Source organism: Haematobia irritans, chromosome 3 (genome assembly GCF_050003625.1).
Source record: "Haematobia irritans isolate KBUSLIRL chromosome 3, ASM5000362v1, whole genome shotgun sequence".
In the NCBI taxonomy this organism is placed as follows: domain Eukaryota; kingdom Metazoa; phylum Arthropoda; class Insecta; order Diptera; family Muscidae; genus Haematobia; species Haematobia irritans.
The window spans coordinates 12,880,494-12,896,451 of NC_134399.1; positions in this window are offsets into that span (position 1 = coordinate 12,880,494).

The following is a 15,958-nucleotide window of genomic DNA, read 5'->3' on the forward strand; positions in this document are numbered from 1 at the left end:
TTTGACAAAATTCTCTACACACATACAGTTTTGACAAAATTTCCTCTGGAAATAAAATTTTGGCAAAATTTTCTATAGAAAAATATTTTGACAAAATTTTCTATAGAAATAAAATTTTCAGAAAATTTTCTACAGCAATAAAATTTTGAAACAATTTTCTATAGAAAATTTTTTTATAGAAATAAAATTTTCACAAAATTTTCTCTAGCAATAAAATTTTGACAAAATTTTCTATAGAACTAAAATTTAGACTACAGAAATAAAATTTGGTAAAATTTTCTATAGCAATACAATTTTTAAAAATTTTCTACAGCAATAAAATTTTAACAAAATCTTTAAAACGGTATCTATAGAAAAAAAATTTTTTTTGACAAAATTTTCTATAGCAAAATAATTTAGACAAAACTTTCTACAGAAATAAAATTTTGACAAAATTTTCTATACACATACAGTTTTGACAAAATTTCCTCTGGAAATAAATTTTTGGCAAAATTTTCAATAGAAAAAAATGTTGACAAAATTTTCTGTAGAAATAAAATTTGGGAAAATTTTCTACAGCAATAAAATTTTGAAGTTAAGGAAAATATGCTTCGGGAGGCGCAGAGAAGCGGGTCGGGTTACGCTTGTTTTCTGTAGAAATAAAATTTTCAGAAAATTTTACAGCAATAAAATTTTCTATAGCAATAAAATTAAAAAAAAAATTATAGAAAAACATTTTTTTTGACAAAATTTTCTATGGCCAAAAAAATATTGACAACATTTTCTATACACATACAGTTTTTAAAAAATTTCCTCTAGAAATAAAATTTTGATAACATTTTCTATAGAAATAAAATTTTGACAAAAGTTTTTATAGAAATAAAATTATGACAAAATTTTCTATAGAAATAAAATTTTGACAAAATTTTCTATAGAAATAAAATTTGTGGCAAAATTTTCTATAGCAAAATAGTTTTGACAAAATTTTCTGCAAACATAAAATTTTGACAAAATTTTCTATAGCAATAAAATTTTGACAAAATTTTCTATAGAAATAAAATTTTGATAAAATTTTTTATAGAAATAAAATTTTGACAAAATTTTCTATAGAAATAAAATTTTGACAAAATTTTTTATAGCAATAAAATTTTGATAAAATTTCCTATAGAAATAAAATTTTACAATTTTTTTTTATAGAAAAAAAAAATTGACAAAATTTTCTATAGAAATAAAATTTTGATAAAATTTTTTATAGAAATAAAATTTTGACAAAATTTTTTATAGAAATAAAATTTTGACAAAATGTTTTATAGAAATAAAATTTTGATAAAATTTTCTATAGCAATAAAATTTTGACAAAATTTCCTTATGAAATAATGCAAATATATCCAAAACCATTGTACTTGTTTGCCATGGGTGTAAAATCGTCTGCCATTACATATTTGATTTGTGGCCCACTGTTCGCTGATAAGGGCAAATATTTTGAGTCACAGTTGAGTGGATCCCAAATACTCGCAATTTCGATGTACTCTGGTAGAACGAACAATTTACAAATTATTTTTATTTATCTCCCCCCATCCATTTTGAGAATTGCTACTGGCATTCATTGTCACTTGGAGTGACATGGTAGTTTTTCATTGTTTCTGGTGCATTCTCGGCAATCTGCTTTCGAAAATCCATTACAGCGGGGAGGGGGGTCTTTAAATAAATTCATGGTGCAATGGTGATGCAAAAACGTTCTTCTTTTGTTTTTTTTGCATTTTGGTCTTATGTCATGTCGTGGCTTCCTCAAACTTAACAAATATTTTGGTGTCAAAGTAACACCTTCAGAGGATCCGAGGGTATTGGATATCATTTGCCGCATCACCACCATCATCATCAACATCGTCGTTGTTGCGAGCACATCTTGCAGGGGCATTGTTGTGCAACCACATTTAAGCACCTCCACCACTCAATAGTGCAAATGAACTGGCAGATGTCGTAACAGTGCCAAGTAAATACTGGGGGGTAATGGATTTCAAGGTGCTGGTTTTGCTGCGGTGGAATTATTAATTTCAATTTGTTTGCTTATTGGCGATATTGGTATTGGCGATAGATAACAAATGATGATGGATTCCTTGAAAAACTAGTGACAATTTTAAATTTGGTCTTAGAATTCAAAAAGAGCCAAGGTTTCAATTTATCTCATGTTATGACAATGGCCTTAATTGGGGTAAAACTAATATATACTGAGTCAGTCCTTGGGAGTAACAAAAATTAAATTGCATATGCTTAAAAGCGAAGACAATAAGTAAATATTGACTGCCTTTAATTTGGTGGTTTTTTCACCCATTCAGAAACGCTTGTCAATCTTCTTGATGAGTGGTGATATTTTTATTTTTGTCGCAACAAAGATCCCAACAAAATGACGTAAGACCACGATACCTATTACATGTGTCTTAAGGTGTTTTATAAGGGATTCCATTGGAATCGGGGAAATGACACACAAAGAAAATCTCATTAGAATTCAGCTAATAATTACATAATTCATGTTTTTCTAAGCCTGTAATGAAATATGTAATACGTACCTATTACGAACTTCATGTTTGGTTTAAAACGGCCCTCCAAACGCAAATCATCCACGGAGTTTCCAATTTCAGAGAAAAAGGGTAGAATACACTACAGCATTCTAAAAATGATTTGGTTTCAGAGCTGGCTAACCAGATCTAACTCATATATAAATGCTGCAATACATATAATCCTAGCCTCTATATTGTGGCAAAATTCGGTCGAGCAAACGATATGCTTTTTTTTCTATAGATATAAAATTTTGACAAAATTTTGGATAAAAATAAAATTTTGACAAAATTTTGGATAGAAATAACATTTTTACAAAAATTTGGATAGAAAAAAATTTTGACAAAATTTTGGATAGAAATAAAATTTTGACAAAATTTTCGATAGAAATAAAATTTTGACAAAATTTTCTGTAGAAATAAAATTTTGACAACCTTTTCGATAGAAATAAAATTTTGAAAAAATTTTCGATAGAAATAAAATTTTGGATAGAAATAGAATTTTGACAAAATTTTCGATAAAAATAAAATTTTGACAAATTTTTTTATAGAAAAAAAATTTTGAGAAATTTTTCTTTAGAAATAAAATTTTCACAAAATTTTCGATAGAAATAAAATTTTGACAAAATTTTCTGTAGAAATAAAATTTTGACAAACTTTTCGATAGAAATAAAATTTTGACAAAATTCTTGATAGAAATAAAATTTGGACAAAAATTTCGATAGAAATAAAATTTGGACAAAATTTTCGATAGAAATAAAACTTTTTAAAGGGTGATTCTTTTGAGGTTAGGATTTTCATGCATTAGTATTTGACAGATCACGTGGGATTTCAGACATGGTGTCAAAGAGAAAGATGCTCAGTATGCTTTGACATTTCATCATGAATAGACTTACTAACGAGCAACGCTTGCAAATCATTGAATTTTATTACCAAAATCAGTGTTCGGTTCGAAATGTGTTTCGCGCTTTACGTCCGATTTATGGTCTACATAATCGACCAAGTGAGCAAACAATTAATGCGATTGTGACCAAGTTTCGCACTCAGTTTACTTTATTGGACATTAAACCAACCACACGAATGCGTACAGTGCGTACAGAAGAGAATATTGCGTCTGTTTCTGAGAGTGTTGCTGAAGACCGTGAAATGTCGATTCGTCGCCGTTCGCAGCAATTGGGTTTGTGTTATTCGACCACATGGAAGATTTTACGCAAAGATCTTGGTGTAAAACCGTATAAAATACAGCTCGTGCAAGAACTGAAGCCGAACGATCTGCCACAACGTCGAATTTTCAGTGAATGGGCCCTAGAAAAGTTGGCAGAAAATCCGCTTTTTTATCGACAAATTTTGTTCAGCGATGAGGCTCATTTCTGGTTGAATGGCTACGTAAATAAGCAAAATTGCCGCATTTGGAGTGAAGAGCAACCAGAAGCCGTTCAAGAACTGCCCATGCATCCCGAAAAATGCACTGTTTGGTGTGGTTTGTACGCTGGTGGAATCATTGGACCGTATTTTTTCAAAGATGCTGTTGGACGCAACGTTACGGTGAATGGCGATCGCTATCGTTCGATGCTAACAAACTTTTTGTTGCCAAAAATGGAAGAACTGAACTTGGTTGACATGTGGTTTCAACAAGATGGCGCTACATGCCACACAGCTCGCGATTCTATGGCCATTTTGAGGGAAAACTTCGGAGAACAATTCATCTCAAGAAATGGACCGGTAAGTTGGCCACCAAGATCATGCGATTTGACGCCTTTAGACTATTTTTTGTGGGGCTACGTCAAGTCTAAAGTCTACAGAAATAAGCCAGCAACTATTCCAGCTTTGGAAGACAACATTTCCGAAGAAATTCGGGCTATTCCGGCCGAAATGCTCGAAAAAGTTGCCCAAAATTGGACTTTCCGAACATTTAAATGAAATTATCTTCAAAAAGTAAATGTCATGGACCAATCTAACGTTTCAAATAAAGAACCGATGAAATTTTGCAAATTTTATGCGTTTTTTTTTAAAAAAAAGTTATCAAGCTCTTAACAAATCACCCTTTACAAAATCATCTATAGAAATAAAATCTTGACGAAGTGTTCTATAGAAATACGATTTTGACAAAATTTTCTATAGAAATGAAATTTTGACAAAATTTTCGATAGAAATAAAATTTTGACAAAACTTTTTATAGAAAAAAATTTTGAGAAATTTTTCTTTAAAAAAAAATTTTGACAACATTTTCTACACCAACAAAAGTTTGAGAAATGTAATTAAATTTAATAAAAAATTGATAAAATGTTCTGTAGAAATAAAAGTACAGCAACAAAATTTGGAGAAATTTTACTATAGAAATAAAATATTGCCAACATTTCTATAAAAACCAAATTTTGGCAAATGTTTTTTGACAAACTTTTTTATAGAAATAAAATTGTTAAAATTTTTTATAGAAAACAAATTTCTGAGATATTTTCTATAAATATAAAAGTTTTTTATTTTTCTATAGCAATAAAAATTTTGACAAAATGATCTATAGAAATAAAATTTTGACAAAATTTTCTATAGAAATGAAATTTTGACAAAATGTTCTATAGAAGTAAAGTTTTGACAAAATATTCTATAGAAGTAAATTTTTGACAAAATATTCAAGAGAAATAAAATTTTAACAAAATTTTCTATAGAAATAAAATTTGACAAAATTTTGGATAGAAATAAAATTTTGACAAAATTTTCTATAGAAATGAAATTATGACAAAATTTTGGATAGAAATAAAATTTTGACAAGATTTTGGATAGAAATAAAATTAGACAAAATTTTCGATAGAAATAAAATTTTGACAAAATTTTCTACAGCAACAAAATTTTGAGAAATTTTCCTATAGAAATAAAAATTTGATAAATTTTTCGTAGAAATAAAATATTGCCAAATTTTCTATAAAAATCAAATTTTGGCTAATTTTTCTATAGAAATAAAATTTAGACCAAATTTTCTGTAGGAATAAAATTTTGTCAAAAATTTTTTCCTGTACAGATTTTGATTAAATTTTCTATAGAAATAAAATTTTGATTAAATTTTCTATAGAAATAAAATTTTGACAAAATTTTGGATAGAAATACAATTTTGACAAAATTTTGGATAGAAGTACAATTTTGACAAAATTTTCTATAGAAATAAAACTTTTGAGAAATTGATCTATTAATATAAAATTCTGACAAAACTGTTCCATAGAAATAAAATTTTGAAAAAAATTTCTATAGAAATTAAATTTTGACAATTTTTTACAGAAATAAAACATTGGTAAAATTTTTTATAGAAAAATCTTTTTGAGAAAATTTTCTTTAAAAATAAAATTTTGACAAAATTTTCTATAGCAACAAAATTTTGGAAAATTTTTCTATAGAAATAAAAATTTATTAAAATGTTCTGTATAAATAAAATACTGACAAAATTTCTATAAAAATAAAATATTGTATAAATAAAATAAAATCATAAAATAACAATAACTGTATAAATAAAATATTGACAAAATTTCTATAAAAAAAAAAAAAAACTTTGGAAATAAAATTTTGTCAAAAAAATTTTCCTGTACAGATTTTGATTAAATTTTTTGTTAATGTAAAATTTTGATTAAATTTTCTATAGAAATAAAATTTCGATTAAATTTTCTATAGAAATAAAATTTTGACAACATTTTGGATAGAAATAAAATTTTGACAAAATTTTCGATAGAAATAAAATTTTGACAAAACTTTCTATAGAAATAAAAATTTTGACAAAATTATCTATAGAAATATAATTTTGACAAAACTGTTCTATAGAAATAAAATTTTGACAACATTTTCAGTAGAAATGAAATTTTGACAAAATATTCTATAGAAGTAAAATTTTGACAAAATGTTCTATAGAAGTAAATTTTTGACAAAATATTCAATAGAAAAGTGACAAATTTTTTTATAGAAATAAAATATTGCTAAAATTTTTTATAGAAAAAAATTTTTGAGAATTTTTTCTTTAGAAATAAAATTTTGACAAAATTTTCTATAGAATTTTCTATGGAAATAAAAATCTTGACAAAATGATCTATAAAGTAAAATATTGACAAAACTGTTCTATAGAAATAAAATTTTGACAAAATTTTCTATAGATATAAAATTTGGACAAAATTTTCTATAGACATGAAATTTTGACAAAATGTTCTATAAAAATAATAATAATTTGGGAGCCACCGTGGTGCAATGGTTAGCATGCCCGCCTTGCATACACAAGGTCGTGGGTTCGATTCCTGCTACGACCGAACACCAAAAAAGTTTTTCAGCGGTCACCACCTTAGTAATGCTGGTGACATTTCTGAGTGTTTCAAAGCTTCTCTAAGTGGTTTCACTGGAATGTGGAACGCCGGACTCGGCTATAAAAAGGAGATCCCTTGTCATTGAATCGGACAGCACTCAGTGATAAGAGAGAAGTTCACCACTGTGGTATCACAATGGACTGAATAGTCTAAGTGAGCCCGATACATCGGGCTGCCACATAACCTAACCTAACCTAACATAGAAATAATATTTTAACAAATTTTTTATAGAAATAAAATATTGTTAAAATTTTTTATAGAAAACAAATTTTTGAGATTTTCTACAAATATAAATTTTTTTATTTTTTTATAGAAATAAAAATGTTGACAAAATTATCTATAGAAATAAAATTTTGACAAAACTATTCTATAGAAATAAAATTTTAACAAAATTTTTTATAGAAATGAAATTTTGACAAAATGTTCTATAGAAGTAAAAAAAGATGTTCTATAGAAGTAAATATTTGACAAAATATTCAATAGAAATAAAATTTTAACAAAATTTTCTATAGAATTAAGATTTTGTCAATTTTTTTTTATAGAAATAAAAAATTCGTTTTGTTTGTTATTGTTGGCTTCTCTTCAATCGTTATTTTTGTTTTTGATCTCAGCTTAAAGCCATGCATTGACTAAACTACAAGTTTAGCTTAACCAACAGAGGAAAAGAATGTTTGTCAAATTTTTTTTGGGTAAAGCCCTATAGACTGCAAGATGGTTGGATGTACAGCTGTTTCGGAATTACCACATTCCTCATCAGCATCCTCTACTTGCAGCAAAACTATCAACCAATTATCAGAATAAATTCGGGTAATTCACTCAACCCAAAGTGAATTACACTTGAACCTTCCGAAAAACGGTTTGATAGTCGGCTAATACCTAAACAAATTTGCAAGCATATCTCTTTTCCTTTGTCAAACTCAAATCATCGATTTGAATATAGTTGACTGGGTTTTTTTTTTAGCGTGCTTCCTCTATCTTCATTCGTTTTGTTTGTTATTGTTGGCTTCTCTTCAATCGTTATTTTTGTTTTTGATCTCAGCTTAAAGCCATGCATTGACTAAACTACAAGTGTAGCTTAACCAACAGAGGAAAAGTATGCTTGTCAAATTTATTTGGGCAAAGCCCTATGCCAAAATTTTTTATAAAAAAAAATTTTGAGAAATTTTTCTTTAGAAATAAAACGTTGACAAAATTTTGGATAGAAATAAAATTTTCTCACAATTTTCTATAGAAATAAAATTTTGACAAAATTTTCGATAGAAATAAAATTTTGACAAAATTTTCTATAGAAATAAAATTTTGATTTAATTTTCTATAGAAATAAAATTTTGATGAAATTTTCTATAGAAATAAAATTTTGATGAAATTTTCTATAGAAAAAAAATTGACAAAATTTTCGATAGAAATAAAATTTTGACAAAATTTTGAATAGAAATAAAATTTTGACAAAATTTTGGATAGAAATAAAATTAGACCAAATTTTCGATAGAAATAAAATTTTGACAAAATTTTCTACAGCAACAAAATTTTGAGAAATTTTCCTATAGAAATAAAAATTTCATAAAATGTTCCATAGAAATAAAATATTGCCAAAATTTCTATAAAAATCAATTTTTGGCAAATTTTTCTATAGGAATAAAATTTAAACCAAATTTTCTGTATGAATAAAATTTTGTCGAAATTGTTTTGCTGTACAGAGTTTATTTAATTTTTTTTATAGATATAACATTTTGATTAAATTTTCTATGGAATGAAAATTTTGATAAAATTTTATATGGAAAGTTTTTGAAGAAACAAAATTTTGACAAAATTTTGGATAGAAATAAAATTTTGACAAAATTTTGGATAGAAATAAAATTTTGACAAAATTTTGGATAGAAATAAAATTTTGACAAAATTTTCTATAGAATAAAATTTGCAATACATATAGCCGTAGTCTCCATATCATGGCAAAATTTGGATTAGAATTCGGACGAGCAAGTAGATTGGCTCTTTGCTACTACATTTCTAAGGGGAAAGCATTTTATGGGTAGTATCTAATAGGTACCTATTACGAGTTTAACCAATGGAGGCAAAATGGTCCACAATTTATGCCATCCACTAAGCTACTGACTTGTGGATGATGTCTAAGTCTCAATACAAGGATGCTCTCTATTATTACGTTTGAAGTTTTTTTTTTGTATCCAATTGGTACCTATTACGAATTTCATCAATGGAGGTAAAATGGCGCACAATTCATGTTTTCAGAATTTGGATGGGATTTTCGATTTTATGGGCATGATCACGAATTTAGCTAGTTTTTAGTTTTTATTTTATGATATAGAGTTTAGGAGATAAAGCAGCAAAAAAGGATTTTTATATAAAAAATTCGCAATTTTCAGAATTTTGACAGAATTTTCGATCACGAATCCTCAAGCCAAGGTTCAGTTAAGGTCTCCTCAGTTCTAACAAGCATGCCTTTACATACATCTGGTGTTCAATATTATCTCGTATGCTTGTGTTAATAAAATCTCACCGTTAAGCCCACAAAGTTGGTGTGAATTTTAAAATCATTTTATGTTTTCTATCAATTAAGACATATCCTACTTCACCCACTATGAAATTAATATGTTATTGCATATTATCCTGCATTATTTAAGTTTTGTTAATTAGTCCACGGTTAATTCAGGACAAAACAATAAATAAAATTTTTTCCCAGGTAGATATCAGGCCACAGCACTGGTATCCCGGTAATTTAATTGAATTTTCAATTTTTGTGTGATAGTAATTATGAAAATTCACAATATGACATAAATAATAATAAACAACAACAACACCAATGACAACCGCATCAAACTAAGTGGAATAATAAAAAATCGCAACTTGATTAAAAACACCAGTAGTCGGTCGAAATAGCGAATGCAATATCTGGGGGAAAACAGATTGTTATTGTGATTATAAAGCAAACAATAAATTAATTAATTATATAACCACCAGGTTGATGAATAAAAACAGAGAAAAAAAACAAACGGGAAAATCATAAAAAGCTATAAAAACAAATGTTTGGACAATGACACGAATGCAGAGAATCTTAATTAATTTAATTATGCCCTGGTAGGTGAAGATCGGGAGGTGTTCATTCTCCTGGGACATCAGATATTGCAAATGTGTGTGTGTGTGGTATAAACTGAAAGCTGAAAATTTCCGTGATAACCCTGAAAGTAGGCAGCAATAATCTTTCAGAATAGGCAACAGCATGTTCTTAGTACAATGCTACAAAAAGTTTACTGGGATGCAAGAATTGTGACCTTCCCCAAAAGATTTTGGTGCTAATTTCCAACAAAAGATGCGGCTCATACAAATTCGCTCCAAGATGTCAGCAACTAAAATGTAATTTATAAATAGAATAAAATTATATAAAATATAATATAAAATTTTGTAAAAAATTTTTCCTATAAGAATTTTTGAACTAATTTTCTATAGATATAACATTTTGATAAAAATTTCTATAGAAATAAAATGTTGACGAAATTTTATATGGAAATAAAATGTTGACAAAATTTTCTGCGGCAATAAAATGTTGAAAAAAAAATTGTATAATAAAATTTTGACAAAATTTTCTATAGAAATAAAATGCTGACAAAATTTCATATTAAGATAAGATTTACACAAAATTTTCTGTAGAAATAAACTTTGGACAAAATGTTCTATAAAAATAAACTTTTGACAAAATTTTCTATATTCTACAAAAATAAACATTTTCTGTGAAAATAAAATTTAAGAAAAAATTTCGTTAGAAATAAAATTTAGACAAAATATTCTATCGAAATAAAATTTTGAGAAAATTTTTTACAGAAAAAAAATATTGAGAAAATTTTCTATAGAAATTAAATATAGAAATTAAATTTTTTTTTAATAAAATTTTGGCAAAATTTTCTTTAGAAAAAAAATTTGATAAAACTTTCAATAGAAATAAAGTTTTGATAAAATTTTCTACAGAAATTAAATTTTGACAAAATTTTCTTTAGAAATAACATTTTGACAAAATTTTCTATAGAAATTAAATTTTTATACCCTCCACCATAGGATGGGGGGTATATTAACTTTGACATTCCGTTTGCAACACATCGAAATATTGCTCTTAGACCCCATAAAGTATATATATATTCTGGGTCGTGGTGAAATTCTGAGTCGATCGGAGCATGTCCGTACGTCCGTCCGTCTGTTGAAATCACGCTAACTTCCGAACGAAACAAGCTCTCGACTTGAAACTTGGCACAAGTAGTTGTTATTGATGTAGGTCGGATGGTATTGAAAATGGGCCATATCGGTCCACTTTTACGTATAGCCCCCATGTAAACGGACCCCCAAATTTGGCTTGCGAGGCCTCTAAGAGAAGCAAATTTTATCCGATCCGGCTGAAATTTGGTACATGGTGTTAGTATATGGTCTCTAATAACCATGCAAAAATTGGTCCACATCGGTCCATAATTATATATAGCCCCCATATAAACCGATCCCCCGATTTGGCTTGCGAGGCCGCTAAAAGAAGCAAATTTCATCCGATCCGGCTGAAATTCGGTACAGGGTGTTAGTATATGGTCTCTAACAACCATACAAAAATTGGTCTACATCGGTCCATAATTATATATAGCCCCCATATAAACCGATCCCCTCTTGGAAGACCAAAATTCATCTGATTCAGTTGAAATTTGGTATGTGGTGTTAATATATGGGCTCAAACTCCCATGCAAAAATTGGTCCATATCGGTCCATAATTATATATAGGCCCCATATAAACCGATCCCCAGATTTGACCTCCAGAGCCCGTTTGAAGAGCAAAATTCTTCCCATTCGGTTGAAATTTGTTACGTGATGTTAGTATATGGTATCCAACAACCATGCAGGAATTGGTTCCTATCAGTCTATAATTATATATAGCTCCCATATAAACCGATCCCCAGATTTGACCTCCGGTGCCTTTTGGAGAATCAAAATTCATCCGATCTGCTTGAAATTTGGTACGTGGTGGTAGTATATGATATTTAACAACCATGCCAAAAGTGGTCCATATCAGTCCATAATCATACATAGCCCCATATAAACCGATCCCGAGATTTGGTTTTGAAGCCTCTTGGAGGAGCAAATTTCATCCGAGTGATTTGAAATTTGGTACATTGTGCTAGTATATGATCGTTAACAACCATGCCTAACTAGGTCCATATCGGTCTTTAGTTATATATGGCCCTCAGATAAATCGATCCCCAATCACACAAAAATTGGTCCATATCAAGTTCATAATTGTATATAGCCCCCATATAAGCGACCCCCATATTTCAATTCTCTACGTACCGTGCAAAAAGTCCACATAACTTTTTTGTCTAATATATACCACGCATGGACTAACTCACAATTTAGAAAACGATGTTAAGAAGTTTTAAGAGACCACAACCCAAGTAATTCGATTGTGGATGACAGACTTTCGTAGAAGTTTCTACGCAATCCATGGTGGAGGGTACATAAGATTCGGCCTGGCCGAACTTACGGCCATATATACTTGTTTTTCTTTATTTTAAATAAAATTTTGGCAAAATTTTCTTTAGAAATAAAATTTTGATAAAACTGTCAATAGAAATAACGTTGTGATAAAATTGTCTATAGAAATCAATTTGAGAAAAAGATTGCTATAGAAATATATTTTTGACAAAATTTTCCATAGAAATAAAATTTTGACGAATGTTTCTATAGAAATAAAATTTTGAAAAATTTGTTGAGATTTTTTTTTTTTTGATAATATATTGTCTTCTTTAAAGAACTGTTTCGATTTCATTGCTGATGTTTATTAGATTCCAGTAAAAATTCGTTGCCTACTTTTAGGCTTTATATTCATACCCAATTTATAGCATACTTTAGGGATACTTTCTAGAAAAGCGTACAGAATTATTATATTACATATAAAAAGGTCACTTAAAAACATTCAAAATCAATATGCCACATTTTATTAAAATCCCTTTATATGTTTTTCTTTTCTGTTCATATTGATATCTGAATTTAATTTGCATATTAATTGCGCTTGCCCACAAAATGCTCTTTTTTCGTATTTGCCTCTGAGTAGGAAAAACCATTGGATGTTTTTGGCCATTTCATTTTATGCCATTTAATTGTTGCCTCTGCTATAGTTTAATGAAATTTAATCTTTTTTAATTAAGTTTTTCCCCTGGTCAATATTGAAATTGTGTTTTTGTTTTTGGTGCGTGTATGGGTGTGATAGAAATGTTAAAAACCTATTTGTTCGTTTTTTCTGGCCCAACCTCCCATTTCTTGTTGCAAATTATGACATTATTGTGTAACACATAAATATTATTTTTATTCAAATAACCGCAAAAATCATGTTTACTGTATCTTTTGTAACACCAACAAGAACAAATTGAGAATGGCCCAGAATCCACATTGAGGCTTGGATGAACAAAAAAAAACAAAAAATACGGATGCAGGGAAAATTGGCAAAATATGTTTTTGTATTTCAAGCAAATGTAAATAATTGCTGAAAATGTTATAAAAACCCACAAATTATTTACAAAATGGGGTGTTTTTACAGAAAAGCGTAATTAAAAATGTGTTAATTATATTGTTGGAAAAGGTGTAGTGCTGATTTCTCTATAGCATTTCAAATGTAAGGATAAAAATATTTAGGTAAAAAATGTGATATGCTACAGAAACATTTTGTCAAATTAATATTTGCATATTTTATTAATTTGGCAAAATGTTTCTTCAGCACATCACATTGGACACTAATGGTGGTTTGTACGATAGTTCTCAGTTTTAGGGGAAACCTCAGAAAGGGAACATTTAGTCTGAATGAAAAGACAGTGGTAGCAGATCCCAAGATTTCAGCTGTGGACCTAAAAAATCTTTACAAATCACAGAAGGAACTCATCAAGGGAAATATAGATCTGAAGATCTCTGTGGGAAAATTGTACATACGAAAATCTCACTTGTGGACCTGTAGATCAAACAGGTCCACAAGTGAGTAGAATTTATTTCAGCGGTGGATTATCCCACCTCAGTAATGCTGGTGAAATTTCTTAGTGTTTCAAAGCTTCTCTAAGTGGTTTCACTGCAACGTGGAACGCCTTTCTGACTCGGCTATAAAAGAAGGAGGTCCCTTGTCATTGAGCTTAACATAGTATCGGGCAGCACTCAGTGATAAGAGAGAAGTACACCACTGTGGTATCACAATGGACTGAATAGTCTAAGTGAGCCTGAAATATCGGGCTGCCACTATACCTAACCTAACCTAGTATAGGAAAAGTAAATTTAAAAAAAAAAAAAACAAAATCGAAAAACTAAATGAAGATCCTCGTAGTGGACCGGAGACTGTACTCTGGAAAACCGCAATAAGGGAACAGTAGAGCTGAGGATCTCGGCAGGAAAAGTGTATATCCCAAGGTATCGTCCTGTAGATCTAAAAAAACAACACTTGGGAAAATCAGGGAAAATTTAGTGGACTTTTAATTCTAAAAAATTGCAGGGAGATCTGAGATTCCCGCGGACGGACGAATGGGCGGACATTGCCAGATCGATTCAGAATTTAACCACGACCATGCGATATGAAACCAATATTTAGATGCGATAAAACGGAATGACAATGAGGATTTTAAATTTGTTGATTGAAAGTTTCATTTTTATTTTTAACTTTAATTAAGGAAACACTTTTACCTTGTAAATGTTTCAATTTGTATGTAAGTAAGTTTCTTAGTATATCGCAAAAACAAATGAAAATTCGATAAAAGAAAAATATGTATGTATTCTATTCTTTATTTTATTGTGCCTAGATTTAAATATAGAAGGCTGCCTAAAGTGTCTCGGAATCAATATCAAAATCCATCTTTGGGTTGCAATCAACATCAAAATCCTTAAGACAAGGTTAAAAACTTTTTTATAGCGACTCAGATTTTGACCATATTTCGATGTGTTAAAACGGACTGCAAATAAACATATAGTCCAAGACCAATATTGAGAACTTCACATTTTTGGTTTAAAGATTTTCAAAATAAGAAAATATTTTTTACTTTGAAGTATATAAATTTTATTGTTAGATTTTTCAAAATTTTTAGAAAATTTTTATAGAAATATAATTTTAAGAAAATTTCCTATATAAAAATAAAATTTTGAGAAAAATTTCTATAGAAATAAAATTTTGAGAAAATTTTTTATAGCACTAAAATTTTGAGAAAATTTTCTATATACATAAAATTTTGAGAAAATGTTATATAGAAATAAAATTTTGAGAAAATTTTCTATAGAAATAAAATTTTGAGAAAATTTTCTATAGAAATAAAATTTTGAGAAAATTTTCTATAGAAATATAATTTTGAGAAAATTTTTTATAGAAATAAAATTTTGAGAAAATTTTCTATAGAAATAAAATTTTGAGAAAATTTTCTATAGAAATATAATTTTGAGAAAATTTTTTATAGAAATAAAATTTTGAGAAAATTTTCTATAGAAATACAATTTTGAGAACATTTTTTATAGAAATAAAATTTTGACCAAATTTTCTATAGAAAAAATTTGGACAAAATTTTCTATAGAAATAAAATTTTGACAAAATTTTCTATAGAAATAAAATTTTGAGAAAATTTTTTAAAGAAATAAAATTTTGAGAAAATTTTCTATAGAAATAAAATTTTGAAAAAAAATTTTATAGAAATAAAATTTTGAGAAAATTTTTTATAGAAATAAAATTTTGAGAAAATTTTCTATAGAAATAAAATTTTGAGAAAAAATTTTATAGAAATAAATTTTTGACAAATTTTTCCATTGTAATCAATACCAAAAGGTAGGTCAAAATCTTCTGATCCAATAAAGCTGTTTTAGTGTAAATTAGACCCCATATTCTATGAACGATTTTCTGTTATTCTACATTTCTGAAACTTGTTCTGACCACGGCTTTCTTGACAAAAAACTTTTTAAACGATTCTTGATTGAGGAAACATTCGATTCGGCCGACTGAACTTTCGACCGTATTTATTTAATTAATTTTCTTCGAAACTCCTAATTTTTATACCCTCCACCATGGGATGGGGGGTAAATTAACTTTGTCATTCC